The sequence below is a fragment of the Panthera leo genome, chromosome B1 (assembly GCF_018350215.1).
Source record: "Panthera leo isolate Ple1 chromosome B1, P.leo_Ple1_pat1.1, whole genome shotgun sequence".
In the NCBI taxonomy this organism is placed as follows: Eukaryota; Metazoa; Chordata; class Mammalia; order Carnivora; family Felidae; genus Panthera; species Panthera leo.
In genome coordinates, this window is record NC_056682.1 from 51674520 (window position 1) to 51693294 (window position 18775).

General features: G+C 47.8%; 1 long non-coding RNA gene across 3 annotated transcripts; it reads right to left on the minus strand.

Moving 5' to 3' along the window:
• Positions 1-1705: 1705 nt before the first annotated feature.
• Positions 1706-18606, minus strand: LOC122217673. 3 transcript variants are annotated; one of them, XR_006201617.1, is made up of 5 exons: positions 18546-18606; positions 17207-17340; positions 12707-12791; positions 10334-10388; positions 1706-2085 (listed from the first exon to the last, which is right to left on the minus strand). It is a non-coding gene; the product is annotated as an uncharacterized LOC122217673 (long non-coding RNA). The 3 variants fall into 3 exon arrangements; XR_006201618.1 differs by lacking the exon at positions 12707-12791 and having other exon boundaries at positions 17207-17314; XR_006201616.1 differs by lacking the exon at positions 12707-12791.
• Positions 18607-18775: the final 169 nt, after the last annotated feature.

The window sequence follows — 18775 nt, forward strand, 5'->3', positions numbered from 1 at the left end:
TGTTTTGTCCCCCTCCCTGTTTTTATATTATTTTTACTTCCCTTCCCTTATGTTCATCTGTTTTGTCTCTTAAAGTCCTCATACGAGTGAAGTCATATGATATTTGTCTTTCTCCGACTGACTAATTTCACTTAGCATAATACCCGCCAGTTCCATCTACCTAGTTGCAAATGTCAAGATTTCATTCTTTTTGATTGCTGAGTAATACTCCATTGTGTGTGTGTGTGTGTGTGTGTGTGTGTGTGTGTGTGTGTGTATACCACATTTTCTTTATCCATTCATCCATCGATGGACACTTGGGCTCTTTCCATACTTTGGCTATTGTTGGTAGTGCTGCTATAAACATTGGGGTGCATATGTCCCTTTGAAACAGCACACCTGTATCCCTTGGATAAATATCTAGTAGTGCAATTGCTGGGTCAACATGTCTCCAGAGGCAAGGGAAACAAAAGCAAAAATGAACTACTGGGACCTCATCAAAATAAAAAGCTTCTGCACAGTGAAGGAAACAATCAGCAAAACTAAAAGACAATCGACAGAATGGGAGAAGATATGTGCAAACAACATATCAGATAAAGGGTTAGTATCCAAAATCTATAAAGAACTTATCAAACTCAACACCCAAAAAACAAATAATCCAGTGAAGAAATGGGCAAAAGACATGAATAGACACTTCTCCAAAGAAGACATCCAGATGGCCACGTGAAAAATGCTCAACATCACTCATCATCAGGGAAATACAAATCAAAACCACAATGAGATACCACCTTACACCTGTCAGAATGGCTAACATTAACAACTCAGGCAACAACAGATGTTGGTAAGGATGTGGAGAAAGAGGACTTTATTTCTTTTGAATTAAAGTTAACATACAGTGTTGTCATGGCTTCAAGAGTAGAACCCAGTGATTCATCTCTTACATGTGACACCCAGTGTTCATCCCAATAAGTGCCCTCCTTAATGCCCATCACCCATTTAACCCATCCCCCCACCTACTTCCCCTCCAGCATACCTCAGCTTATTCTCTGTAATCAAGATTCTCTTATGGTTTGCCTCCTTCTGTGTTTTTATCTTATTTTTCCTTCCCTTCCCCTATGTTCATCTGTGAGACTTTATCCTTTTTTAATGTTTGTTTATTTATTTATTTATTTATTTGTTTATTTATTTTGAGAGGAGAGGGAGTGAAAGCAGGCTCTGCATTGTCAGCACAGAGCTGACACAGCTCAATTGCACAAATCGTGAGATTATGCCCTGAGCTGAAATTAAGGGTCAGATACTTAACCAACTGAGCCACCCAGGAGCCCCAAGAGCCTTTAAAAGATTTAGACAGGAAAGCAAAATTATTGGAGGGATATAGAGGCTGGGAGGAGGTTACTAAAATATTTCAAGCCAAGTATACTATTAGCCACCTTACATGCAATACACAGGTATTTAGTAAGTGCCTGTGTGCTAGCACCTCTTCCAAGCCCTGAGATTGTTACACTAAACAATAAAAAAAATCCCTCCTCATGAAGGTTATAATTTAGTGGAGGGAGACAAAGAGAGAGAGAAAGACAGAAAGAGAGAGAAAGTGAACAAGTAAATATTGAATGTAACACATGGTGACATGTGTTGAACATATACTGTGTGTCAGGCACTCTTGTAAGCACTGTTATGTAGCAACATCTTATAATTTCATGACAATCGTATGATGTAAGCACTAGTATTATCATCTCCACTGTGTAATGAGAAAGCTGATGAGCAGGGGTTAAACAACACCAGGCAGGATAGACGGAGCTCATCCTCTTCACCTCCATGTTTTACTGCTTTTCCATGTGGTCTGGCAATGGCAGGGGAGCAGGGAGGGGAAGTCCACAAAAGCAGAGACCTTCGTCTCCCCAAACCAGGCATCCCAAGCTCCTCTACCCCACCAGCTCTTGAGCATTCATCCTTCTGCACTGTTGTTGCTTGTTGGCCAGCTGTGCTTCCAGCTAGTCTGTAACTCCTTTGAGAGCCAGGAGCCATTGTACCTCTGTTATGTCTTCTTCCACCTCACACATTTGGGCATGTTGCAGATCCATAGACTTGAGCGTTGCCAAAGACCACCTGTTCAGGAAAAAGTGACTATGTGGGTGAAGTAGAAAAGAGAAGCATCATGAGGAGAAGCATTCATCCTGTGCTCTCAGTTTTAAAGGGGAGAATGGCTTTATCAAATGACATCAGCATTTTCAGTGATGGGTAAGCAATTAAGTCCCCATCCTCCTTGGCCAAGGTACTCACAGTGGAACAGAGCCCCGGTCCCTCTTCCTCCTCATAGAAAGTCAGAACAGGACTAACAACAGAAACATTGATGGCACTTTACACTTACCTGGCTTACAAGTAAGCTTACAAAGTAGCTCCACACCTCAGTGGGAATTTACAGTTTTGACTGCCCAAATCAATAACTCCTTCTTTGAAGAACTATTTTCCTCCTGCTACTCCAATCAAGTGTTTGTGATGGAGGTTCCTAGACACAGTGCCCCCCTTCTGGGCCAAAGGATGAACACATAGTACTCCATTGCACTTGGCCACAATGGTTGAGCCATGCATAGACACATGACTCAAGCTGGACCAATCAAAATGCTCTATTCTCACCCCACCCACCATGCCCCCAGCCTTGGTGAGTGATTCATGGATTTTTCTAGAGGGCAAGCAGGGTTCTGATCAGAGCAGCCAGTAGCTGTGATTCCAGCCTGAGAGAAGGAAAACAATATACACAGGGAACCAGAAGAGAAAGAGGAGAGATTGATTGATTGAGAGTTTGCTCCTTTATCCAGTCACCCTAGAGGCATCTCTCCCCTGTCAGTGGTTTGAGCCAGTGTGCACACACCCTTTATCTGACTGAGGTCAGTAAGACAGGCAGGGCAGAGAATGCTTCCCCATGACAGATGAGGAAACAGAGCCAATAGACAGGTGAAATGATTGCTCAAGGTCACGTGGTGAAGTCTTAGCAGAAGCAACCAGAATTTCTACCCTCTAAATGAGAACTCTTGTCTCATCCGTTGCCTCAAAGGGCACCGTCCCTGTACACATGTATACTATTCTGCAAAAATGTGTAGTGGTGTAAGAGTGACAGCCACTCTTTATTCTGGACTTGGAATGAGGCCACAGCATCCACTCTTTGATGCTGGAAAACCATTCAGGGTCCAGGGGACAGAACCTCTGCTCTTGGAATTTGTGCACACAAAGTCAAAAGGAGGATTTGAGAAACACTGGACAGAATTTACCTCACCATTATTCCCTCTTCAGAAAATGTCTACCCCAACAGCAGTGTCATCACCCCCTACTCATTCAGTAGGGTGTCTACCACAAAATGCATTACATCCAAACTTCTATCAACCGTAAATGCTTTATTATACCTCCTCACAGTGGTACTTGTAAAATGTCCTCTGAAGAACTCAAAGGGCTTTCTAACATTTCCTATAAAGTCCTTTTAACCTATTCAAAGGATTGAGAAGCCAGAGGCCACTCCCGGTACCCACACGTTTGAAATGAGGAGCGAGGTAACCCTTGGATCCTTTCTGAGGCTCCTTCCTGATCTAACACTCTAAGAACATGGCAACATGGCTCCCAGTCAAGGCTCCAGGGCACCTCAGCCAGAGTGAGAACAGAGAAATAGTTTTCTGAACCTGATACAGTAAGACTATGTTATCCAGTCCCCATCATTCCCAAAGAGTTTCCCAGGATACTGTTCTTCCTGTGGGTTTCAGACTTCCAGCAGAACCTGGAAATGCCACCTCCATGACCCCCAGAGCAAAGGAAACGACACAGCTCAAATCGGCCCAGAGCCTCTCATGTAAACCAGCCTTGGGTGTTTTCTTATGGAGGATTCCAAATGTCCTTCATGCATTTGTGAATGATTTAGGCCAGACAGATAGACAAAGATTTTGGAACTTTTCTAGCAAAAGGATAGAGCTATTGGCACAAGTCGAGCAGTGCTGCTCAAGACTCTGCAAGAAGCACTAACTTGAGTCAGTGCTGTCTGTCTTCAATACAACACCGTTTGACCATCTTAGTTGTCTAGAGGCACTTACTTTCAAAATCTGAACCAGGAGATAGTTGGTGGTTGGGACTCAAAGCCCAGAATAAACCCCAGCCTTCAGGGGCAATTGAGATAGCCTGACAGCTTCATGGAGTAGCCACTGCCATGTGCTGAGAAGGGACACTAGACAGATCCTCACAGGTCCTGTTATCCTGGATACCTCTTATGAGCTACGTCCTCTTCTCATGGTCTCATCTCTGATTTGAGCCAGGGCTATAAAAACCTTTTCCGTACAGATTTTGTCCACTTCGTGCTCACAACACCTTATCTCCAGCATATGCCAAATGTCTCCTGTTTCCTGCCTGGGGACTTGTCTGATGTCACTGCATGGGGCACCGTCAGGAACCAGCACAGCACTCATGCATGCACATCCTGGAAGTACAGGGGGCTTAACATCCATGGAACAACCCAGCCAGTTGGAAGTAGGAGCTGTGGCTAAATGCCTCTCTCTTCCATCTCAGGCAGACAATTCTGAGACACAACCTGTAGGACTCCTCAGAAAGTCCCAGGGGGATCAAGCATCAGTCACCCACAATGGTGGACAACTCAGAAGCATACCTTAGATTGGCTTTCCCTCCTGTTCCTCTATTTTGTCTTCATTCCTGCTCTCTACGATCACTTTCCAAACCTCTATATGCTTCCAGCAAACCTTTGTCTTGGGTTCTATTTTGGGAAGTTGCATAGGCTGAGACACATGTCTTCATCTTTGGATCCCCATATACCAGCACCAGTTTTGCCTATTTCTGTTCTTTATTGCTGCATAACAAACTAACCCCATATTTAGAGGCTCAAAAAAATAATCATGATTTTGCAACTTGAGTAAGGTTGATGTGGACAGCTTTTCTCTACTCCATGTGACATTGGCTAGGGCAGCTCAACTGGGGCTGTAGGATCCATTCCCAAGATGCTTGAGCTCCATAGCCAGTAAGTTGATGATCAGCTGACAGGGAACTCAGCTGGGACTGTTGACGCAGAGCCCTGATTCTCCTCCACATGGGCCTCTCCATGTGGCTGCTTGGATTTTCTTGCAACATGGTGGCTGGGCTCCAAGAAGGAGGAAGTAGAAGCTGACAGCCCTCTTAAAATGAAAGGGGCACACAGAGCATCACTTCCATTGTATTACGCTGGCCAGAGCAGTGTTAGGTCCAGCCCAGAATCGAGGGAGTAGGAAAATTGAGCAGGGAGTGACAAAGCATTTTTAGTCCTATTTGATCTGCCACATTGGCACAGAACACTAGGTAAATGAGGGTTAAATAAACGGTTAATTAATGCTGTCAACCATTACTCAACAATAATCTTCCTTGCACCCATACACCCACTGTCACTCTATCTGAAATTTTAGAATATAATATTACCTTGACATTAACTTATTTGGGACTAGAAGGTTTTTTTGACTTAGGAGTCATAGAATGTCAGAGCTGAAGGGAGCCACTTCAGCCACCTCACAGTACAGCGGAGGGAAGTGAGTCCCAGGGAAAGGAAGGGATCACTATCGTGGCCATTGACAAGGAAAACACCAACCCAAGGCTCAACTCTCCAGGCCCGCTCTTCCTACCACACTGTGCTGCTGGCTGGGAGAGTGCAGGAAACTCTGCCTATGAGTCCCTATCCAGTCTCTATCCCTGGACGTGCCACACTCCAATCTGTGTGAGCAGCTATTGGAAACTCTCCAAACTGAGCAGGGAGGGGAGCCCGTGAGAGGGCTGAGGGTGCCAACGTGGGGGAGGAGCTCAGATTGGATCTGATCAGGTCTCCCTGTGCATTTGTGCCCATCAAGACCTCCCCAGCCCCTAACTGGTGCCAGCTGCCACCCATCCACATTCTGCTGCTTCCTCATTTCTGGAGCAGCTGAGGAACCCCTGGAATGTGCAAGGACCAGAGGGGATGCCAAAATAGTGCAATAAAAGTCATCTCTAACTTAATACTGAGTACCTACCAAGTGCCAGGCACTTTATCTCATTATCCTCACCTTACAGATGAGGAAACAGGTTCCGAGGAGACGAGGAACTTCCCTATGGTTCTCGCCTGAACTGATAAGTAACTTTCCAAGATTCAAACCCTGACCTAAACTTAACTGTCCACCCTTTCCCCTAAATCAGCCATCACACTGATTTGATCTCTCTCCTCTAGAGGGTTCCATCTGGAGGAGAGGCCAAAACACCACAGGGCAATATGTGACGGAAGGCGTCAGGCCCATAGGCATGCAGGGGCAGACCGATCACAGGAGAGGCAGGATGCAGGCCCAGGAGGGCTCCAGAGGGCAGGCTTCAGGGATGCAAGGGTTCAGAGAGTGGGAAGATGGGCAGGCCACCTGAGTGGGCACAGCAGCAGCCTGAGCAAAGGTCATTGCTGGGAGGAAGGGTGGATGGGAGGAAGTGGTGTCTGAGGTAAGGCTGGCTGCTGGAATCTCAGGGGCTCAGAAAACTGTGTGGGAATGCTGGGGGGCTCCTGTACTCCAAGTTCAAGAAGGGGAACTAGAGACCCTGTCCAGAAGCTGCATCTGCATAGCAAGCTCTTTGTTTTATAAATTGTGTGCTCTCTGGGGCACCATGACCCCTTCACAAAGCCTTGGTGCAGACAAGGATTGGGAGGAGAATACGGGAAAGGGTACTCAACATGAGGCTGTGACTTTAGAGCCATGTTTCCAGGGTGGGGAACCACTGTGATTCCCAGATGGGCAGTGACAAAAGGAACAGTGCTCATTTGTTAAGCGCCTGCTTTGAGTCACTAGATGACAGCATGAGATTTCAGTCCACCTATCCACCCTGTGGCAGAGTGGAGCAGGGTCCCCATTCTTCTAGCTGAGGAAACTGAGGCTCGAGGAAATGAAGTGACTCACACTGCCTCTCACAGCTAGTGAGTGGAGGAGCTGAGAGCCGGGTCCCAGTCTCTGCCCTCTGTGCACACTTTCTCTCCCCTGCAGCAATGGGCTGGAAGGAGTTCAACCTGGAAAGGTACAGGAGACAGGAAGGCCACGTCCTGCACAGTCACAGTCTGGCTGGACAAAGAAGACGCACACCGGAAAATACCACCCAGAAGCACCCTGTGCAGTTTCTAGCAGAGGGAGGCATCTCCAGGCTCAGGGGCACCCCAGGGCCTTTGCCCCTCCTTCCCAGGAAGAGAGGTTTCCGCCCTGAGCAAGACAGCACACGTCAGAGGTTGAGGCCTCACAGCCCTGGGCCTGGGGCTGATTCCCAGCACTCTCAGGGCAGCTGGGCCAAGCTGCTGACTCACTAAGCAAACCTCAGACAAGTCACTTCCCTCCCAGGCACCGGCGTGGCATTGAAAGTGGGCATCCCTGTGTCCCTCACCGCCCAGATCCGAGCCTACACTCCCTGCACCAGAGAAGCCCTTCCCACAAGAGCTGACTGGCAGCTGGCTGAGTGGGGAGGGGGCTGGATGATATGGGAGAGGAGGGAACGTGATGTTTGAAAACCGACATTCAACGGGAAGATATAACCCATACTTAGAAAGTGAAACCGGTGCTGATTTGTTTTCATAACACACACCACTGGAAAGAAAGTTCCGCACACTTCTTGGGGAACATGCACAGGAGGGAGTCCTAGGGGTGGCTCTACTTCTGGAAAGGGGGTCCTGCTAAAGGTTGAGAAAGCCTGAAAAGTGAGGATTGTACACTCTGCTCATCAGGTGTGACGAGCAGGTGAACTGCTCTCTGAAAGAAGAGATGGGTCCTCATTTAGGGCAACTCGGACTTCAGCAAACCACAGGGCCTTCATGGGGGGCTGATAGCATAGGGAACAGAGAAGCGCTCCAAGAGCCCACACTAGAATGTTTATCATCCATTTAGAGGCACGCGTTGATACAGAAACATGTTTGGGTTACCTTTTCACTGGTTAAAATGGTTTACAAAGCAACGTAATCCCATTATTCTAAAATAAAGTTTAAAAACACATTCGTGTGAGTGTACACATATACCTAGAACAAAAAATGTCTGACAGGAATACAACGCAATGTTAACAGAAGGTGTCCTTTGCGTGGAGATTATAGGGGTGATCTCTCTCTCTCTCCCTCTTTCTGTTGCTGCATCTATGCATTTCCAAGCTTTCTGTATGTACTTCTATAGCATGGTTCATAAAGGGAATAATTAAAGGTTTTTTCATTAGGCCTGGAGAGGGTAACTTACCAAAGAGCTAAATTTACTCCTAAAACAAATCTAGCATCCTTCTTACTATAGAATTAGCAGCCAGCTCTGCACACACATACACACACACACATATATATATATATATATATGTGTGTGTGTGTGTGTGTATATATCATTTTCCCACATGTGGCACCAATTTTTTTCCTAATTTGCCCTTGTGGGGACAATATTACAAATAGTTTTCATTCCTGACCCATGGCCAAGGGTGGGGTCTGAATGCAGGCTAGGAGGTGGCAGAGAGCCAGTGGAGAATTAAATTTTTCCAGGGATCACCAAAAGGTGACTGTCTTAGAAATTTGTACCGCACCATTCATCATCTCCTGAAATATTCTCATGGCTTCTCTTTATTACCATATTCTGAAAACCCTTGACATAAACCAGCACTAACTGGCAAGAAAACTGAGTCACAAAGAAATGAAGCAGCTTGTCTAAGAACATAGACAAGGTATGTCTATGGACATACCCGTAAGTGTCTGAACCCTGAGTAGCTGTTCTATCATCCAAAAGATATTGATTGGACACCTACTATGTGCCTGACATGAAATAGGTCCCATGGAATCAAAGATAAATAAGATGTCTTCCCAGATAAACACGTTCCCAGACTAGTGGGAGGATAGAGGCTTAAAAACAGAGAGATTGCCTCATCACACCATGGGTGCTGTGTGAGAGGGCTGTGGGAATATGCAGACGATGGGGTTGCAAACTCACTTGGGGTGAGGACTGGGTGGAAAAGGCTTTCTGAGAGGGGGAACATTTGAGCTGGGTCCTTAAATGTGAAGAGGAATCCACAGAGCCAAGATGTGGAGAAGGACATTCCAGCCTGAGGAGGCAGCTTGTACAAAGGCACTGGGGTATGAGGAAACAAGTCCTATTTAGAAATGTGCTGTGCCCAGAACATAAGGTGTGCTATGGGAAGTGAGTCAGGGCAGAAGGGGCTGGCCAGGAGAGTAGGGCCTGAATGTCTTCTGAAAAGTTTGAGCTTTACCCTGTAGGCCAAAGTTTAAGCGAAAGGGTGATCTATCTAACTTATGGAATCTCTAACTGGATTGAAGGGGGAGAGTCTCAGGAGGATAGCCAGTGGGTGGCTGTGGTGAGGGCCTAGAGTCGGATTGAGGGGACAGCATCCAGGAGTCTCTACAGACTATGGTGGGATCCTAGCATCCCTCTGGAGACCAGTTGTAGCCTTTGTACCAGGTCAGACGTGACAGGGAGGTGCTCCTCAGTGTCAGGGTTACATGAGGACCTGCCAGGCTAGGCTCAGATGACAGAGGCTTCTTACCTCATCCTGTCTGGCCCAGCACCCTGTGTGGAGAGGTAGAAAGATCAGGTGATGTGGGTAAGGTGGGGCAAAGTTCCAAGGAGAAGGGGCCAAGGCTGGGTGACACATGGAAATGGGGCCAGACCAGGTATCTGGGGGCCTCATGAGGTAGCCTGGTGACAGAGGGTGGGCAGCAGCCCAAGGCAGCTGAGACAGGACTGGATGACGTGGTAGGAGGTGTTCAGGGCCTGGATGTCAGAGCCATAGCTCTGCTCAGGGTGACCCCTGCCCGGTGACACCCTACCACTGCCACCTCCCTAGAGATGACTCTGGGCTGAGGCCAGGAATACAAAGGAGGGGAACTCCCCCCCCCTTTTTTGTTTTGCTTCTCTTTCACAGGCTCAGAGAAGCAGGGTATTCTAGCTTGTGAAAACTGTTGAATTGAATTTATGGAAGCCCAGAGAGGGAAAGTGATTTACCCAAGGTCACACAGCAGGTGCATGGCTGGGCCAGCTCTGCAGAGCATAAAATGAAAAGGTGTAAACCCCAGTCTTCCTGCCTTCAGCCACTTCTCTCATCTGCAGGTATCCCATGACCAGACCACATATCAGAGAGGACCGCAAAGGTCTGGCAGCTTGGGTGGCCCTGTGCTCTCCACCAGGATGCTGGTGATCTCGCTGCCTAGGGGATTCCTGACCTCCCTGCGTTGCACCTGGGTTACTCAGGCTCAGCTGTGGTTGTGTGGATTCTCACCTCAGGAGCAGGCTGAGAAATAGCCCACACTCCTGGGCAGGAACCAAGAAAGAGCAAATTTGTCTCCTGCTCCTTCAGCAGGGTCTCGTCTGCTTACCAGTGATGTGACCTTACTCAGCCCCTTTGCCCCATCTGAGCATCAGCTCCAGGACCTGTGAAGGGACGTAATCATTCCTATGTCAGGATTGCTGTGATGATCACATGAAATACCAAACATGAAAGTGCTTTTTTTAAAACAGTGTTTACTGGGGCACCTGGGTGGCTCAGTCAGTTAAGCATCCAAATTCGGCTCAGATCATGATCTTACAGCTTGTGAGTTCAGGCCCCACGTCAGGCTCTGTGCTGACAGCTCGGAGCCTGGAGCTTGCTTCGGATTTTGTGTCTCCTTCTCTCTCTGCCCTCCCCTGCTCATGCTCTGTCTATCTCTCTCTCAAAAATAAATAAATATTTAAAAAATTTTTAATTAAAAAAATTTTTTTAAATGTGAATTTATTGAGAGAGAATGTGTGTGAGCAGGGGAGAGGCAGAGAGAGAGAGAGGGAGAGAGAGAATCCCAAGCAGGCTCCATGCTGTCAGCGCAGAGCTTGATGAGGGGCTCGATCACATGAACTGTGAGATCATGACCTGAGCCAAAATTAAGACTCAGGCACTTAACCAACTGAGCCACCCAGGTGCCCCAAAAGTGCTTTATAAATGGCAAAACACCCCCAAATGTGAAGGTAGAGGGGCTGCCTGGTCATCCACATGAGTGTGCATACTCAGATATCTGTCCACACCTGTGTAAATGTTTTCCCCCAAGCAAGTACATGTTTATCTGCACTGGGCATTAAATACTCCCTTTGTACACTTTAGTTACCAAAACTCAGCTTCCCAATGAAGGCAGGGGCCAGGGAGTGGGTTGGGAAGCTGGTCTGGGGTCCAGACTGTGAGGAAGGAATGCCTGGGCCATAAGCTTACAGCCCCTCGTGGTGGGGGCTCAGCTGCTACTGGTGTTCTGAGGTCCTGGTGGGCCTTGTGTCTGTGACCGTGTCTCTGAGCAGTGCCCCGGCCTGGGACTCTGTCCTCCTTTTGAAACGATGTTCTCTGAGAAGCATCTCTCCCTCGCCTTGGGATCTTGGGATCCTACACACAACCCTTGCCCCCAACCTGGAGTCAAGGCACACTGGCTCCCAGGGAGGAGTCTAGCCCTGGGAGGACAAGATGGTGGGTAGGAAACCAGAAGAAGATGCTCTTTATGGGCAAAAGAGAGGGGAACACGAAGTGGGATCAGCCAGGAAGACAGTGAAGAGTGGGTGTTCTCCCTTGGCCTCCTCCCCACCTCGGTAGGGATGGACTGCCCTCAGGGTGCCCAAACATTCTCAGGGATGACCACCATTCCTGCTGCTCCGGAAGTACCCCAGATCCAGTCCTCAATCATGAATGCTGGGAGGAAGGGAGGCATTTCACTTCTATGTGACTCTCCTCTCCTGGTTACAGGTGGGGAGCAATGCTTAGAAAGGGTCAGAGACTCACCCCAGCCACACAGCCTGTCAGCGCAGAGCAGGGCAGGGGCTGGTCTCAGAGATCAGCCCAACATCTTGCCTCCCAAGCCTTCTGCACTCTGCCCTTGGACAGCTGGCCGGGTGGGGGGGGGCTGGTGTGTGGACTGACTGTGAATAAACTGACCAGTTTTCTAGGCCCAACTCCAGGCATGAGATCTGACAAACACATGAAAGCTTTGCCCCCCTTGGAAATGGTTGACTTTGGAGCAAGAAGGCTTCCGTTCTTGGGGGACTTGGACGGTAGGGCCCCGAGACAGACCGGAGTCCCTGAGCCTGGAGCCTGAGTACTCTGAAGGTGGGGACCTCTGGGTTGCTGGGCCCCAGCCTCATTTCCTGTGGCTGCTGCAGGGATAGGGGCGGGGGAGGAAGGCTCAGCCTGGGCAAGCTAATCTGGAGAAGTGATTTTCCTCCTCAGCCAGTCCCTCCCTGGGCAGGGCTCTGGGCAAGAAGGTAGGGCCAGCCAGGGCTCCCAGGGAGGGGCTGGCTTATCAGGCAGGAAACACTGGGCTCCGGCCACATCCTCCTTCTCCTCCTGGTCTCAGCAGCTCCCATGGGCAGGAAAACACTCAGCAGCCGGCTACTCCTCTGCCCTTTCAAGGCCCCTCCTACACGCCTTTGCTCTCCTCTTCATCTTCCAGCCCACTGGAGAGGTAGCGTTGAGTGTTGTGTTCTGCTGCCCTCAGAGCTCTGCCCAGGCACCTTGGCTTCCAGCCCGTCTGCTGCCCCTGACCTCCCTGCTGCCTCTCGGGGTCCCTACAACCTGGACACAGGGTAGGGAAGGCAGGGATGGCAGAAACGCAGCACAGGTTTCCAATGTCTCCAAGAGATATCTGGGTAGGCTCATTGGGCCCCTCTGGGCCAGCACCTGGCCCTCAGAAGCCACCACATGTTCCCTGAAGTGTCTGGTAACCTTAAAGCCATGTGCCTACCTCCCATTAGAGTGCACCAGAATTCTGTCCTGTGGGAAGCTTTTTCCCAGCCTTCCTCTCCTGGGCCAGCACCCATCAAGACCTGCTGGGTTTCAGGAAGCACAAGAAGAAACTTCTTCGGAGGTCTCCTAAAGGCATCCTCATTCCCACGGCCACTTTTTCCCATTACCCTGCATCCCTTCACCTAGGCCACTAGCCCCTGACCACTGCCAAAACCCCTGATCCATCAGAGAGAGCCATGGGGGTAGCCTCTCAACAGCCTCATCCCAGCCACCCTGCTTGTCTAAGGAAGACTGACCACCTCAGTCGTGAAGGGTTTTGACCCCCCCCCCCTTACAGCTCTCCCTTCCACAGCCCTGCACCAGCTTTTGCTCTCAGGCCAGTCCCCTAACCTCTCTGGGCTTCTTTTCTAATCAAACCTGGGGGTTGACAACATGATAACAATGATTCCCTCCAGCTCTGACCTCCAGTGATTTTTTTTGAAGGTCACAGAATTGGGGCAACAGTCTCCTAATTCCAAGCCTCATGTTCTTTCCAGTAAAACAGAACTATTCTGTTTATATGAGGGTACCTGGATGGACTGATGGCCATCATGAGGACAAATCAGCTGATCACACTCTGTGTTGCAGATTTTAAGGCTGCACACTTTCCCTGACCTTCATGGCACCCTGGGATGTGGGGGTGGTGCTTCTGCTTTTCAGGGAAGGGAATGAAGAAAAAGCACATTCTCGGACTTGTCAGGTAGGAAGGGAAGAGCCATCTATGTAGCTCTCTGGATTCTCTGACATGCTAAGAACTAGTCAGTTTGGAGAGACACGGGCTGGAGTAGGTTGACATCTGTGGCCACTTGACCTCTTCACATGACCTATTACCCATGGAAGTCACAGCCCCACCTTTAGATTTTGTCCTCAGAGCCTCTAAGACCTAACAGCCAGCACCCTGAGGCCTCTGGAGCTTGCAAACACTTCATTCATCAGAATCCAGTGGTTTTTCCAGAATCCAGTGGAACGTTGTTGTTGTTTTTAAAGTTCATTTATTTTGAAAGAGAGAGAGAGCAAGCAGGGGAGGGGTAGAGAGAGAAGGAGAATCCCAAGCAGACTCTGCACTATCACCATGGAGCCCAACACACGGCTCAATCCCACAAACCATGAGATCATGACCTGAGCCGAAATCAAGAGCTGGAGGCTGAACCCAACCGGGCCACCCCGGCACCTCCATATTTGTTATTTTAAGGTTCCACCCACTGTCCCACTGAGCAGCTCCTCAGAGTAATGGGAGATGAGTGACCAGTGGAAAGATGGTGAGCAGGGCCAGGGAACCCACCGTTCAACCCAGCTGTGTGACCCTCTGAGAATTGCCCACACCCTATGCCTGCATGCGGAACATTCATCAAGTGCCCAGAGCTCACACTCCCACTCCTTGGTGAAATTCCCCACCTCTCTCGCACAAGGAACCTACAATGAGGCTTTCCTCCTCCTGCCCCTCCCACATCCCTACAACATTCACTCTCTGATTAAGGGGAATGCAGACCTCAGAGAGGACCTGGAGGAAACCACACCCTACCCAGGCCTCAGATACAGCCCCACAACAAGTGAAAGAGTGTGGCCACCAGCCTGCAGGATGAGGACTAGCTGGGCAAGACAGGGACAAATGTGTCCCTCTCCACAGGTGACGCCAAGCCCACACAGACTTGGACTGCAGCAAGAAGGATTTAGGTGAGGTAGGAGAAAGAACTTTCTGATGGTAGATGCTGTTAGACTAGCTTCCAGAGAGAAAGATGCCTTTTTCTAGAGGACTCTCAGATCAAATGGAAGCTCTCCGCCAAGAGTGTCCAGACAAGGAAACTGAGTGAGTCATCTGTGATCCTCCTAGGCATGTTATGGGGGTCCTTTCCCCTTATTTCTCCCACACAAGCAAACCCCAGTATGACAATCACATGGATCCAGAGTTTTCAAACTAGTACCAGCCTAAAAAAAAAATCTGAATTGTTTAAAGAAATCTAAAATAGGGGCACCTGGGTGGTTCAGTCAGTTAAGTGTTCAACTTCAGCGCAGGTCACCATCTCGCGGTCCGTGAGTTCGAGCCCCGCGTCGGGCTCTGTGCTGACAGCTCAGAGCCTGGAGCCTGCTTGGGATTCTGTGTCTCCTTCTCTTTCTGCCCCTCCCCCACTCATGCTCTGTCTCTGTCTCAGAAATAAATAAACATTAAAAATAATAATAAAAAAATAAAATAGATAATAGGTATCCTGTACATGCATATAAAGTTTACAATTTCTCAAGTGCCTACAAATTCACCAGCTCCTTAGACGAGAGAACAGGTCCAGGGATTTACTCAAGTCTCAATTAAAATCCAGTGATGGGGTAAGATCAGACTCTTCCCCCAGGTCCAGAACTCTGAGTGCCCTCTGAATGCAGCCAGCAGTGCTGATGGTGATCTGAAGGACTCTGGAACCAACCCAGCTGCCTTGCTGATAGAATAATCTGTTCCCCTACATCGTAACTTGATAGTCAGAGAAGGGCATGCCATCCATTGTGGTGTCTGGGGAAAGGAACCCTCACAATTTGCCAATGGAAACCAGCAGTGAGCACAAAATAGGTCCTCAGGAAGACAAAGTTACCATGACAAGTAGTGTCAGTCATATGTAGTCTTCAGGGGTTTTAATTCTTCTTGCTAAGAAAGAGTCAGTTCATTCTGGGAATTGAATGGAGTCATTTTGTGCCTTCGCTACCAGTTGAGGCTCTTTGAGAAAACCAACAAACAAGCAGTTTGAAGGAAAAAGCTATAAACTTGTTCATTTGTCTACCTGGTGATACCCTGCTGGAAATGTAGTCAAAGACATGAACAAGTAAATGTTCACTGCAGTGTTATTTATAATGGAAAAAAATAGAAAATCTAATAGCAAGGAGGCAGTCAAATAAATTAAGCTACATCAATGCTCTGAAGTACTGAGCCATCATCAGAAATAATAATACCAAGACAAATATCAATATGGCAAAAATTCTATAACAGGATTTTGAGAGAATAAAGCCAAATGCTAGTGGTATCTATATCTACACTATGATCACATGAGGCACAATTTTGAACACATAAATACAAGACTGGGGAGTTCTGTATACCAAAATGAATATATTCAAGAAATAGTTACGTCAAAGTCATGGAGTGATCAATTTTTCTGCTTTTCAAAAATGTTCCATATTGACTTTTCAACTGGAAAAAAAAACAAGCTTTTGCAGAAAAATTAAGCTTAATATCATAGGAAAATGTTTACTTAATATTAATGAATAAAAACGTCTATTATGAAAGATATATGTACATGTAGAACTAGACAAAAAAAAATTTAAAGACTGGATGGACATATCTAAAAATTTACCAGTAATGTCTCAAAGTTGTGGATAATAGATGATCTTTTCTTCTCTAAATTTTCTACAAAGACTGTCTCTTTTGAGAATTTCAGTATCAATAGAAGATAGATGATAGATGGGCAGACAAAGATGGATGGATGGATGGATGTAAAGATGATAAATGGGTATGTGGGGTGGGTGGATAAGTGGATGGATGGATGGTTGGATGGATATATTAAAAAGATGATAGGTGGATAAGTAGGTAGGTAGATAGGTAGGTAGGTAGGTAGGTACATAGATCTCTTTTCTTCCTTCCTCTTCCTCTCCCTCCCTCCCACTCCCTTCCTTCCAAAGCCCTTTCCTTGAGATGAAACAAAGTGCATAATTTTCAAAAGGAAAGTAGGCAAATTACAAATGTGACAAACCATCTGTCCTCAGCTCTTTTCAGTGCTCTAGAATGGGATGGGAGAAGAGATTCCCCTCTGGTGCCCTTGTGCCCATTCCTAACCTGTTTACTACAGGCTACATTCTAGCAGATAAGAGTGAATAGCCATGGATGCATCATATCCAGCCTCAGAGCCTTGAGAACTACACACACAAAGACTCCAGGGTATTGGTGTCCAGGGAGATGGGCAGGAAAATTAGGGACCAGGAGCTTTCAGATCTTTATCACCAAGATTAACTGGAACATCTCAGATGCTTATGCATTTATCCATTCATGTTACTGTTGAGCAGCTACTATGTGTCTACCATGCTGGGGAAGATGCATATGGGTGGATGATTCCATTGCCAGGCACTAAGTGCTGTAACCAAGGCCTGCTCAATGAGGGCAGTGACTGGCCCCTCTGCCAGGCAGGGCTGGGGACATGTAAGCTGAATTTGGACAGCAGACAGGTGATGGGAGTGAGGGTCTCCCCCGTTGGGGAAGACCACTGGGATAAACACAGAAGTATCAGAAAGGAAAATATTTCAGAGAACAATAGGCTTTTCGTGCAGCAGGTACACCATGGTGGGGGATGCGGGGGATGCTGTGAAAGGCTTCTGGAAAGAGGAAGAAGGTTAGCCATAGGGGCACTTGCATGGGGCCAAGCCAGGTGTTGTGGATCCTGAAGCTCACACAGTTGGAAAGGCGAGGGGGCAGGGGATGTGAATACATTACCAGGGCTGATAAGTGAGAAGCCCGGAAGCATGATCCTCATTGCATTCACATGACCCCACTTCTGTGCTCACCCTGGGCGCCATGGGAGATGAGCAGGTACTGAAGTATCTTAAGGAAGAGTGAAATAGTAACATCTATATTTTGGGGAAAAAAATGGACAACCGTGCATACCCATCAATTCTCATCAGGCAAAGAAAAAGTGCTCTTGTTACTGGGGGCAGGTGGGTTCTCAGAATGAGCAGCTAAAACTCTAAAGTACTCCTGGCTTCTGGGCACAACTGTTTCGCTCATTGCTGAGCCAAAGTGAAAGAGCAGTCCTGTTGCCTGCCTGTTTCCTGCCCTCCCAGAGGCAGGGACAACTCCCCCACCCCCCACCGTAAGTCCTGGAATGAAATATGCCCATTTGGCAATGCTGAGGGCCGATGTTCTGTGCAGACACTGCCCGAGGAGTCCTCCAGCCAGCTGATGACCCTGCAGACTGCCACTGTCGTCCAGCCACAGTGACTGGGCCTGGATGGCAATGAATTCGGGCCTCATCTAACTCTGACCCCATACTTCCTCTTTGTTCATTCTCTCTTTCCCTGGGCTGTGAGAGGCATGAACTGGACTACATGTAATTCCATGCCATGGTGAAGCGCTAAAAAAGGCATGAAGCCTCTAGCTATGAGACCATTTGGCAATGCTGCCAATGAACAAAGGTATCTATGAAGTGCTGGAACCCCAGCCTCCCCTAACTGAGCGGGGTGAGCTAAACTGCACCCCCTCCCACTGGGCCTCAGTGTCCCGGGCTGCACAAAGGGGTGGATGGGTGACAGGGCCTCACCTGAGATTGTGGATGAGAATTAGCTCATAAAACCTGCCATTAATCTCCCTACAGCTATAAAGTGCTATTAAAGTAATGACTATAGATTATGATCGGAATTGAAGGACAAACATATGCCCATTTGGGCCCTCCCAGAACCCACTTCTTGGCCCAGAGAGCCTGGGAGAATACGAGGCTGCCCTTGAGTTGAACAAGTTACAACTGCTTCCCCACGGAGAGGAGCCAGGCATGGTGACCCGCAAGGGGACTGAGTAATCATCCGTTTTTTTCCAGGCACTTCTTGGCTGGGATTTTAATCCTAAACCTCACAAGATGTTGCATCCTCTAATTACCAATCTGAGTGCTTCTCTGCCTTCTCCACAACATTCCACTGGGTTTGGGGGAGGCTGTGGTGTCTTGTTATGCCACATCGATAAATGCATAGGAAAGAGGGAAGACTAGGTATTTTTCTAGATTATTTTGAAGAAGGAAAAAATGTAGCAGCCTTAAGGAAGCAAGTAATTGGGCAGAACTCACGTCCTATCTTGAGAGCGCCTGATAATCACCTCATTCCACTTTACAAGTGTGAAGTCATCCTGAGGAGAAAATTATTCTGCAGGTAGGTTATGAACTATCCTTTTCTTTCGAAGTGAATCATAACAATATTGTTTCCAACATGTCAAATTAGGCTTTATCTCTTCACCATAATTCATAAAATAAAATAAACCACCCCTACAAGATAATTTTTTTAAAAAACCTTGATGTAG